The following is a 12,839-nucleotide window of genomic DNA, read 5'->3' as shown; positions in this document are numbered from 1 at the left end:
AAGGAAGAAATCAAGCCATACAAAAAAAAAAAAAAAAAGTTGCATATCATATTGTAATAACTATCTAACATATTGCACAATGAAACAAAAAGAAAGCTCAGTGATTTTCCAGTGTGCTCTCCTGGCACTCAATCCTCATCTGTGTCATATCTGCTACAATAGTGAATTAAAATAAATTCATTTTCAGTTTTTATTGTTTGTTGTGCTCTCTCTCCTTCTACTTAACTCATTTATTGATATTGAGTTGACTTCCATGAGACTTTGAATTTTGGTGGAAAAGAGAGCACCCGTTCAGGCTTCTTATATTTCAAAATAGGGAATAGATTATTAGAAAGAATGGGAAAATTATTAAATATAAATTGACATAGCTGGAAATGGAACTTCTAAGCTCATTCTGCCTTATGTCATATTATCAGTTGAATTTTGTGTAATGTAAATCAAAACACATGGAAATAAAAGTACAAAGGGAAAACTGAATCCTTCTATTTTTCAACTTTTCTTTAATAAGTGTTTCATTCTTAGTAGAGAACCATAGCATCTTCCCTTCATAATTATAAACAAAAAACAATAAAAATGAGTTTGAGATTGAATGAGGATCCTGGTAAAGGAGGCTGGAGCCAGAGGTGTGGAGGACAGGAGGGTACACAGGAGGGTGACAACTCCAGGAAATGAAATATGTGTGTGTGTACATGCACATACTCTGAAGGGAGGACAGAGATGAAGCAGGAGGGGGTTGCAAGAGATCATTAAAAGATTGATGGAAAACAAGTGTCTAGAAAACAGAATTAAGAATAACTCAGCAAGGAGGTTGAGAATTAAATTTGAAGGCGTCGGGCTGTGTTTCCTAAGCAGACTGCTGCTACTCTGCAGGCAAGAGCTGTGTGACTGATGAGAAGATGGGAGTGAGACCAAGGAGGAAACAAAGCAGGAGGGGGCAGAAAGCCCACAAAAGTGGGTTATTTTTGAAAAGGACAAGAGTCAGATTTGCAGGCTGAGTCAGCGTTATCACTTAGCTAAATATATACTCTTAAAGCTCCTAGGAACCTGACATTAAGCTTTTAACTTATCTTTTGTATCAATATAAGCAATAACTCAAACTTCTAAATGTTTATTTTACGATCAACGTTTCAGCTAAGACAAGTGGATCCCACAGATGTGCAAGCAATTCATCTGGCTTTCATAACACAAATGTTTTATACTTGCATATGATTATTAATCACTGTTTATGGTTTTAATACTATGCATAGTAGTTAGTAGTTTTGTTAGCTAGAACTGATGCAAACACTGACAACATATTCTGTCCTTTTTGGGTTTTGTTTCTTTAGTAACAGTATAGTAATACCTGCTGAGGATGAAATCTATAGCATGTTTGCCAGAGAAATAATTTGAAGTGGCCACCCAACCCTTTTGATGGCTTTCTTTGCACCACAACATAAACCCACAATTTATTGTTTCATTGGGCAGACTAAATAACTGCAATTCAATAATTCAGAAGCTGAGCCCAGGCTGATGTAGGACACTGCATGTGCACTGCTAGAGAGAGCGACAGGGCCCCAAAGCATCCCCTGTGACAGGGAGCACCCGTCCCAGCTGCCTTCTGACACCACTGCTGTATTGCTGCCAAACTGAGCTGGCTCTTTCACTTCTCATTCCAGGGTTGGACTACTATGTGCATCAGGACTCTATGAAACCCATAGAAATAATGGCAGTGTACCGAATATAAAGATCTCACAACAGTGTATTAAAACACATGATTGTATCACTAAATCCTCATCTCTGATTCTGAAGACATACAGAACCCATGTGTTTCTGTATGCATCAGGAGAACTTGTAGAGTTAAATTTATATAATCTGACAATATGCAACATTTGTAGAATTGCAGCTGGCTTTTCATAGGTATTATCCAAATATAAACTATGCTATGTGCTGAAAATCCCAAGGTGGAGCTGTTGAGAGTAATTGTGGAAATACAACTTTCCCCACGAGTGATACGCTTTTGGAATCAGATTTTGAATATTTTTTGTTATGAAGAAGGTATCCTGCTGTTTAAAGAGAATTGTACAGTTTCTCAGGTTTGCATAATTATACCTTCATCTTGCCAGCTCACTGTGGAAAGCATCATAATGGAAGATGAGAAAATGTTTTAAGGGTGATGGAATCTTTTTATCCAGAAAAATCATTGGTAGTCCTCTGCTATTGTTTTAAAATATCTGTAAAGACATATAGAAAAATGCTCTTGTAACTTGTCATTTTAATTTTATTACATTCAGGATAACACTTCTTTCATATTCACGTACAATTATTACCCTTAAGAGAACACTGAGGTCATGAAAGAAGGAAATGCAACCATACAACTTGGGTATCCTAGTAGCAGTGTTTTCCTCTATTATTCACTGAGCTATCTTTGGTTCAAATGCAACATGCAGTGTTAAGAACATGCATTTTCTGAACTTGTTCAGAAGGATTTCCAAAGGCTTCCTGATCAAAATGTGGCTTTTTACAATGAAAGCTGCAAAATTGCCTACTTACTGCAAAGCTACTAAAGACAAAGAGATGGATGACTTTGGATCAGTGATATGCTTTTTGTATATTATTATTTTAGTGATAGAGCAAGAGAAAAATCACAACTTCTGTTGTGGTTTAACCCAGGCAAAACCAGCACAGCCTTTCAGTGCCAACATATGACCAAATTATGCAGACATATTAGAAAAGAATTAATTTAAAAATTGAACACACAGCAAGGGAGATTTGAGAAGTTTGTCTTCCAAAGATTTTAACACGTTCACTTCTGAGAACAATCTAACTCTTGAGGCAACCTATTCTCAATTAAGAATCTTATCTAAGGTCTACTAAAATAATGAAAAAAGACTCCCTTTGACCTGGATGATCGTTAACTAAGTCTTTGTCTACCTAATGGCAGATCCCTTACCTTACAGTGCTGACCTTTGTACGAGAGTCTCATTCTGGGATCAGCATGGGCTGGCCAGCAGGGAGAAACACTACAGAAGAAAAAAAAAAAAACTGGAATGTGATTCAAAGCAAAGCTTTTGCCTTCCTTTGCAATAGCTGATGTTATTTAGAGTTTTAAGAAGGGGATGCAAACACATTAGTTTTGGTAACAAGACTCCTGTAACTCTGCATTGCTTTTGTGATGTAAATTGATCTCATAATTCACAGATCATAGGAAACTTTACATCATACAGCAGACTACTAAAGAGTGACCAGTCACGAATGAGTTCTTTTTGTATCAGTGTTTTGACAGCAGAACAGTCTTGTTGAGTTTACTAACACCTTATATCATAGAGGAAGGCTTTCAAGTCAGACTGAGAACTCAAATTCTCATCATAGGAAACAGCATACAGTACCTAATAGATTAAGATACCCCATTCAGTGAAGTAAAGGTCAAGTACCACTGAGACAAGAGAAAAATCTACTGTACATTGTGCTTATATTATGCTCAAATTATAAAGCAAGCCCTCTCCTAGCAGGTTCACTATTAATTTCTGACACCTGGTTAGTACAGTATTGAACACCTACATTTATGGAAGATGACAGTCTGAAAATAAAGCATTATGCTTTCATCCACAGAACCCCCTTCTGAATTTCCTCATAGCTGATTTGTACAATATTTTTATTTTTTTAGTAAAGGATTTATTTCAGAAAGTTTTTTTGTAAATGCTTGGTTATACATAGATAGCCATTCATTCTTCATGTTTGTAAAAATTGTATGAAGTCCACCTAGAAGCCTTTTGCATCTGTTACAAGACTAGGTTGTTTTGGTTTTTCTTTGTATTTGATGGGCAATTTAATCTGCAAACAGAAAGCATATTTTGCTTGCTTATCGTTTGTAGCAAAGGCTGACCGTTTACTAAAGTTTTTTGGTACTGAAACTTGCAAGTCTACTTTTGCACAAAACCACTCTCCAACCTACTGAAAGAACAGTAGAAACCTGCATTTTTAAATGGCACTCAACAAATTAAACAGGTAGACTCCTTCCACAATCCTACATTTATTCATTTTTCTATATTACAGTTCCCTTTAAAATACTAGAATTGTATAAAATTGGTCATACAGCCTCTACTGGAAACAAGCTTCCTTGTTTAGTATTTCCTTTTTTGCTCACTCTATAAACACACAATTGTAGAAATCCCAGAACTGTTTATGTATATGTACCATAGCTGGTGTCCACAAGTTTTATTTGTTTTACTAGCTGTAGTGGAAACTAACCTACGTGTGTTCTTCTGTAGATTAGCAAACCTATACAGAAAACATACGCTCAAAGATAACACCTCTCCACACACACACATTTCTTGCAAATGCAAAAATGCTATATAATATTTCAAAACTAGTTAGCTACGGTGCCACAGGCAAATAGCTTGATACTAAGAACGGTACAATATTCACATCTCCATTTAACCTTGATTGTCTTTCTGGGTGCTGAGCACTGAAAAATCAAAGCTAGTTTGTTTAAATGCTTTCATATTCTGTATACCTACCTTATGGGACTTGCTGCAGGATTTTGGGGGGGGGGGGAAGGGGGGGGGGAAATCTGTGTGATTTCAAGCCAAAATCTTGTTGGAATTAAAGTAATTTGAGTAATGGCCAGATTTTCAATGAGACCTAGGAGATCTCTGATTTCTCCTGCTTGAGAAAGGCAGAATCAACATGCTCTAGAAGCATTAATTAGGTAGTTTAATTAAAGTTTTATAAAAATTTACAAATAAATGACTCTATCCTCTTTTGTATGAAACATTCTTTGTTATACTCTGTTATGCCTGCTTGCAAAAAGACCACTCATAGTGCAGTATAGAAAGATTGTACTACTCAGGCACAGACTGAAGTGCACAACATGCAGAAAATCTGCAGTCACTTTGCAGTTTTGGTACAGGTCTCTTTTTGGTGCAGTACAGCACCTGCACTGGCTTAGGAGCAAAAGGACTTGCCCTGTTGGCAGTCCAGACAGGCAAATCCCAAGAAGAGTTAAATTAGAAGAATTAAATTAGAAAGCTGTAGTTCACTGTGCTTTGGGTGAAAAAAGCTATAGGAGGAAAAAGACTTTCAGGGACACACTTCTAATACAAATTTAGAGAAGTATTTGACGCTTTGGAGTTTTAAATGAACAGGCAATTTAGCTGGACCAATATACTGACTCCATGTGATTGTATTTTTTCTAACAGAAAAGATTGAAATGTCTTTATGTGATACAGAAGAGCTGTACTCAATACAAAGTGTTTTAATGTCTGAGCAAAATTTGTGGCAATAAAGATGGGATGCGTAGATGGTCCTCACTTACGATTGTTACACACGGTTGTGAAGTCCCTATCTTAACCATTCTGCATTTCAGTTTATTTGTCAGAAAGTGGAGGGAGACAATTAGAAGGAGAAAAAAAAAAGGGGGGGGGGGGGGGGAGACAACTAAATTAGCTGTTTTCCAGAGATTACTAAAATGTTGTAATTGCATACAATTATCTGTAACTAGATAGAAAAATATGTGCCAGTGAAGATGTAATATGAAGTTACTTCAGACAGCTGTTCTTTTCTACCAGAACAGGCTGTGCTCAATTATGTAAAATCAGAATAATATGAAAGCATATTTTTAATTTTTATATTTTAAGGCTATAAATTAGCTTTCACAATTTATTGAGATACTCTCTATAATTTTACACAGTACTGATCATTGTAGGAGAAAGTGTTTTGAAGAAACTTACAAGAACTAGATTTATTTTTCTTAATTCCATGCTAATTCTGTCCAGCGATATTTCAAGTAGGGGTTGCACAGGACCATTGCCATTTAGTGTAGCGCTCCGGTCAAGACCTAGACCTTCAGCCATGGCTGCGGAAGAAGGCAAAGCATCTGCGGTGGGACAATGGCTCAGCAGCCTATTAGCAATTTCTGTAGCTGTTTTAAGGTAATTTGTAAGAGGGGCCTTGTCTAGCTTCCTTTCCACCTCAGCTTTACGTAACGTCCCTGACCAAAAGAAACTGATGAAATCTGTAATTCTGGACTTGACAGGGCTCATCAGGACAGTCTGCAGACATTTTGAACCAGAAGATTCGTTCTTCATAAACACTGAATTCACTTTTGAGAGAAAGTGTGGAAGAACTTGTTTGTTCTATAAAAACCTATTGTCTCAGCAATGCACCACATAGATTTACAATGTCTTTTTCTTCTAGTAGCTTGGCATATTGATCTTTGGTCACTGCACTGTACAGTAGCCCATCATCAGTGAACTGCTAAACTGGCATTTCTCTTTTAGAACAAGTTAGCAGTGAAATCCCAGCTCATTAATCTGAATTTCTCCATTGATTTCTGTAGCACCTGGACTTTTTATAGTATGAAAAAGTTTTATAGGCTAGAATAGCTACATGTTAATTACTTTGTGATACCTACACATTTACAGAAATAGAACGTGTAATTCATATAATTTCATTTTGGGGGGATAATTGAAGGCATTTTCTGAAGAGGAAAACATGAATAAGTAGATAAAAAGCTGAATAAATTCAAATAAGTGTCCAAGACAAGAACTACGTGTCTGTCACCAATGCTTAAGTTACTTTAAAAAAACAGTTGGAAGAATAAGAAGTGAGATCATCGGATCTTTAACACAGGAAGAATGAATGACAGTGGAATGAGGAACAGCTGAATATGAATGTAACCTATGCATATGGAATATGTGGGTTTTAAAACACGTGGGACATATTTTTTCCATAGTGCCCATACAGAGCTTTCAGTAATGTGGAGTCAACCCCCATTTAAAGGTAAATCGTGTCTCTCAAAATAAACACAATAAAATGTAGACAGAGACCATGAGTCTTTGTCTTTAAGAAGCACAGGTGTGAAGGTAATGTAGCCAAATACTTTTTATACCTAATACAAGTAGCAAGTATTTCTAATGCAGGTGAGGGAAAAGAAAATGTTAAAAATGTAAAAAAGCTAAAAACATGAGCATTCACTATGAAGTTAAATGTAGTACAAGCAAATCAGAAGGCCTTCAGAGTTTCACACTAGTCTTAAAAAACAAACATTCCTGTAAAGCCCATGTCAATCTAAAGAAAGAGAAATAGAGCGTTTGTCTAAAGTGCTTCTCAGTTGCACAGAGACAGACAATAAGTAGTACAGTATCATTTGCAAAGATAAACCTATTTCCCAAGGTAAGTCAGTCACAGATACATATGTTATTAAATTGCCTTTTATGGAAACTTCTGGAAAAGTTCTTAAACTTAACGTTCCTTGTGTGCTAGCTATTGCATTTTGGAACTGGTGGGGTTTGCACATCCAAGTTTGCTAAATGCTGTACAATATTATTTATAGGGTTACCAGTAAGGGGAAAAAAAGATTTTCTGAAGCATTAAAATCAAGTAAACACTCCATTATCTGCGATGAAAACAGAGTGGAAGAAGCTTTCTTTCCCAGACTGAGGAAGAATTTAATTCTGCTGCTTCAGAAGGTTGGTGTGCCACCTGAGACCTGCTCTCCCAGAGCTGCTCAATGTGCACACTGCACAAACACATGGAGCCAATTCAGGTGCTGCATCTGGGTCTGCCCGACCCAGTAAGACATTTTGGAACCAGAAGTGCTGGCAGGGCATGGAAGACATGCGCAAACTGGCTTCAGCTCAGCACATTACCCCACAAGGTGTCTCCTGTTTGGCTTCTCCAGAAGCCACATTCTGGCAGCACTCCAAGCTGGTATCACCTCATTATATAGACCTCGGCTGGGCTGGTCTATATAATTTTTTTTCCTCTGCCTATGGTATCCATAACCAAGGCACACACTTACATACAAAACCAGGCTGTACACAACACATGCACAATTCTTTCTTATTTACCAAAATTTTTAGCAAGTGACTTCAGCGATATTGTCTAAAGTAAGTATTTAATTGATATAAGGAGGAGCTTATTCATTCATCATTGAAGTAAGCTTCAGAACTTGAAAAAAGTCCTGTTCTACATTGGCAGAAAGGGGAACTATGCCAGGAAGCAACCCCTAAGAATAATCACTGGACAGCTGTTGTACGTCTGAGTAGCTAAAATCTTGTCTCAAAGTTCGTGCCAATGTGTTAGTCTTAAGTGACAAGCAGAACAGGCCTAGGAAGTAAGGTATAATAGTTTTCTCCAGCTGTTTTCAATGAGGCATGTGAAAAAGCATTGCAAAACCTAAACACATAGATAGCACCACAAATTTAGCTCTATTTTTGTTAGCTTTATCATTTGCTGGCATCACAAGACACACGTAGATAATGTTGCCTGTCTTCTTTTTATACATCAGAATACTTTTAATTGCTATGTCATTAAAAATTGTGGTAGGAAAAGGAGAATTTGTCTTCAGCTGACTTTGCTGTTTGATCCCTTCAGTTTTAGCTGACCCTAAAGACAGGAGGAGAGCCATGAGAAGCATGGCAGCAAATGTGAATACAGACCTCAAATTTCAGGGAAAGAAGCATTTTAGTAAAGGAGAAAGATAGCAGAAAGGATCACCACTGAGTGAAAAGATGCAGTATGGATTCCATTATATTGCTGGGGAGTCCACACAGGGGAGAGATATTACAAATGAAAATCCAGAATATAGTAGAGCTCCCAAGATGTGCAGTTTGGAGAACTGCTTGTTTTTGAAGAACTGCTTTGTTTTCCATCAGAGATAGCATATTCTTAGTTTACATCTATTTGTTGGGTACATCTGCTGCCTCCAGTCACTGCAGTGGTGGGGACCTAATCTGCCTGTAATGAATCAGCAGATATCATGTATTGGAGAAAAGAAAGGGGAGGAAGATTGTTTTCTTAATAACATCCTTGTTAGATGGATGTAAACTGGCTACATTACAATCTAGATTGGGCTAGACTAGCAGCAATGTTTTCTCAAAATGAATGCACAGATTTTAATTTTGCTGTACTTAGAAACATTAGTCGTTTGCCTCGACTGCTGCTGGTATTTCTGGTTATCAGTAGTTACTCAGAAACTTAGAACTGCCCTTGCAAGGCAGTTCCACCTTCTCCTGACCTGAGTAGTGTATGTTTCAACCAACATCATTATTTTGGATTTTTTCTTCTAACCTTTTTACTAGGTCGCCATCTGTTACAGCAGCTGCATATTTTATGTGAAGTAGATAGGACACTGATGTTGTCTTTAGGAGCGTGCACCTGTGAGAACCCAGTGTCCCCTGCCGAGCAAAGACCTTAGCTGAGCACAGAGCCGGTGAGCAGAGTGCCACCTCCTGAACCACAGCTGTTACTCCCTGCAACCCTGGGGCATTCTACTGTTCTTGAAACCAACTGGCATCAACTGTAGGAAGGACATTAGAAATAATGGTAAGCAATAAAGAAATATTTACAAATGTATAATTTAGACAGGGACGTTCAGCACAATAGGCATACCAAAGTGCTTCCAATTTTGGAAGCATTAAGGTTAATCAAATATGAGGTTTGACTGCAGTTCTTATTCAGTAAAGACTACAGATGTTTTTCCTTAAAAGTTGTCATAGCATTCATCTTGAATATCTTAGAATAGACACACAGAATGATCTGAAAAAGTAAAAGAATTAAATGCCTGATGCTTTCAGTAAGAAGCACAGATTTAACAATATCGGTAAAGTACACATGCTAAAGGAATGCTTAAAGTTTTGTCCTGGTTCTGGCAAGGATAGAGTTAATTTCCCAAGGAGCCAGGACAGGTGAGCCAAGCTGGCCGGGGGCTCTTCCATACCATGTGACATCATGCTCACCGTAAAAGGGGGCTAGGCGGGCAGGGGCGGGTTCGGCGTGGCTCCGGGACGGGTCGAGCGTCCGGTCGGTCGGTCGTCGGATCGGTAAATCGTTCTCTGTTATCACCCATTGTTGCTATCTGTTATCAGCACTGCTGTTGATTGTTTCCCCCTCCCTCGCTGTCCCAGTAACCTGCCCTTATCCCAACCCTCGAGGCTTTGCCGTTGTTTTTCCGTTCTCCTCCCCAGCCCGCCGGGGGAGGGGTGAGCGAGCGGCGCGTGGCGCTTAGCTACCGGCCGGGGCTAAACCACGTCAAGTTTAATAGGTTATGGTAGAATAAATTTGTGCAAAGCCTACTGGGAAGGTAGCAGTGATACCATTGATTTAGGATGTAGTGGACATATTTTTGCAGCAAGTGTCCGTAAGGGAGACAATAACTATTCTTTGTGCAAATAAAGTGACGGGAAGTGAATTCATTGCTCTTTCCTCATTACATAAAATCATGACTTGTTTGATAAGATAGCAGTTTGGGGGTTGATGTATCATTTTAAACTACTTTTTGCTGACAAGTAATAGCTTGTGATATAGTTGGAAGGATTTACTTTTTAGAAACATCCCAAAATTAAACCCAACCAGCCACAAAAACATCTCCGCTCCCTCTCCCTGCCCTTCTTTTAACTTAAGGTGGGTAAGGAACTTCACCAGCAGTTTACAGTCTTAAACACTTTCTCAACAACCTTGATCAACAAGTAGATACAGTTATGGCTGTATATGCCATGTGTATGGAGAATAAGTTGCCCTTATGCAGAAGTCTGTCTCATCTACTTTTTATAGATATATGAACAATGTGTATATAGAAAAAAGTCTGTATTTCCAAAGATATATACATAAACAAAAATATGTAGAATTATATATATTTGTATATATTACTAATAGTAGTTAGCTTTTAAGCAGTTGAGGAAGTCAACTTGACTCTACAGCACCTCATGATATGCCAACCTGCTTTTAGTATTAGGAAAAAATTGCAGATTTCCACTCACGTGTACAAGTTAAGAGGACTTCATTGCATTTGGAAGTACTCAAATGACTGCCATGAGAGCTAGTTGCACGCGTATCAAACGAATACCATGCAGCAAGGGGACTAGTTCTGCTTCAGGCACCTATGGACCACATTCAATGGCAAGTCTGGAACTTTTTGATAGCTGCAGTTTTTTCATACAAACTATCTATTCACATGAATAATCAGTTTCCTCAGTGATATTCCTTTTTTTAGTAAGAACTCCTCAGAAGAAAGCCCCTTTTTGTTTTAGCTCCTTTTTCAAACAGTTTCAAATTAGTTCATGACTCCACACAGACTTATTTCATCTGCAGGATGACAAAAGCTTTCTTGATCGCATGAATGTATTTTTCTGTTAATGAGAACTCTTGAGATTTCTAACATGAGCAGCAAATTTACAAAAATGGTTTCTTTTTTTTTTAAGATTCATTTCATGAAATACAACTAAATTAGGTCAGGCATGAAAGTTTCAGGCTCATATCTCTAGAAAGAACATAACTGTTATCATTCACTAGTAATAATGTATTTTAATAACATTCAGCTTAAATCTCTAAGCATCCCTGTTTGCCTCCATTTAAAACTACTGTAGTATAAATGAAATACTGGTCTTGTGTTTCAGATAAAGCTAAAATTGAGTCCTGTGACTAAATTATGCTGGATGTGATTGAAAAAAAATATTGACGATGTATTTTATAGAGCTATTAATAAAATTATATAAAAAAATAAATAATAAGATTTATGCTGCTTCTTAATATTGTTGGGTTTTTTTAGTGCAAAGAGTAGATCATATTAGACACAATATATTTTCTAGTTTCATTACTGAAAATGACCTTTTTCTGTCTTTGAATAGCCAATGCTCCAAAAAGAGAAGGAAAAAGATATTTTTACAAAATCATACTGTCCTATGATACTTTTAATTTTCATTTAGAGTCCTGAAGAGTTGATATGGTGTATCTAGCCATAATTTTTCTTTTACAATTACACATACCTTGCAAAAATTGTTCAACAAACTTATTTTTCTGTAAAAGAAATTACAAAAGTCCATCATTATTTGCCCATTATGCTATGAAGGTTTCAGTGCAAATGAACTGTGGAAGCTTTGTGTTCATAGTCACTGTTCATGCTAAACACACAAATTATGTTTTGTGTAACCCAACCCTCATTTGTAATATGTAATCAGTGTTAGATTGATTTACCTCTGGTGGGTTAATATTTAAAATATGGTTTACAAGATTTCATTGACCAGCTGGCATTTTCTTTGCCATCTACAGGGATTTTTCCCTCTGTCTTTGAGTGTAACAGAAGTGATTTTAATTAGTATTTAATTAGTATTAGTAATTTAATCTTTATGAGATAATTGCAGGATGGCTCTTAGGATGACTGATAAGAATTCAGGTGTAAAACTGGTGCCATTGGAGCAGAGATTGTTTGACTCTGCTGGAGTTTGAGCTATGAAATTTCTCCATGGAGAAGTAGAGACTACTAGAAAATCAAGTTTTTTCTGCTGCTAGAAAATTATGTGAAATCATTTAAAAGCAAAGAGAAATGCCCTCCTTAGGTAATTTCTGTTTCATATAGCTTTCAAAACTCTAAATTAATTTAAGCTGTTTGTTATTTCAGGAGGAAGAAGACTTGGTGATGGGGAAGGCACGTGAAAGAGAAACTAAGCAACAAAAGGCAAAGGTCAGGTAGAACATATAGTTAGACTAGAAAGAGTGCTGAATTCCCTTATGCAGGTTTTCCCTCTCAAGTAAATTCTTCCTTCAGTTTGATTTTGTGGTGCCACAGTACCGATACTAGGCTAGAGTCAAGACTAGAGACCAGTAGCATCAGGAAATCCAGTGGTAACTCTTGAAGGTTACTAAGTTACAGTGTCCTACTTATGAATATTTGGAGAATATATGTCTGATCTTTATTATCTAAAATCCTATGTATCAACTCTGTATTTCTCAGAGCAAAAGCTACAGCATCATTCAAGACTAGTAGGCGATACTGGATTTTATAAAATCCAGTAGCAGAACCTGAAAGTTTAGTGCCAGAGATTCAGGTTGCTGTTCTTTAGGTCTGTCCTTGTAGTCATCAA

The 12,839-nt window shown here is 37.2% G+C and overlaps 1 protein-coding gene across 6 annotated transcripts in view; it reads left to right on the top strand.

The window, feature by feature from the left end:
- The window catches only part of B3GALT1 (beta-1,3-galactosyltransferase 1), a 324,178-nt gene that overhangs the window by 144,112 nt on the left and 167,227 nt on the right, over positions 1–12,839 (top strand). Inside the window, exons 2-3 of one of the 6 annotated variants that reach the window (XM_075756753.1) lie at positions 9,063–9,306; positions 12,377–12,439. The exons of 4 other annotated variants lie outside the window; for them this stretch is intronic. The gene's annotated coding sequence lies outside the window, so the exon portion shown is untranslated. The remainder of the gene's footprint in view (positions 1–9,062; positions 9,307–12,376; positions 12,440–12,839) is intronic. One more of the 6 variants, XR_012836131.1, reaches the window with a different exon arrangement.

Source organism: Balearica regulorum, chromosome 6 (genome assembly GCF_011004875.1).
Source record: "Balearica regulorum gibbericeps isolate bBalReg1 chromosome 6, bBalReg1.pri, whole genome shotgun sequence".
Taxonomy (NCBI): Eukaryota; Metazoa; Chordata; class Aves; order Gruiformes; family Gruidae; genus Balearica; species Balearica regulorum.
Note: the sequence above shows the minus strand (reverse complement) of the source record. Positions and strands in the feature narration are given on the sequence as shown.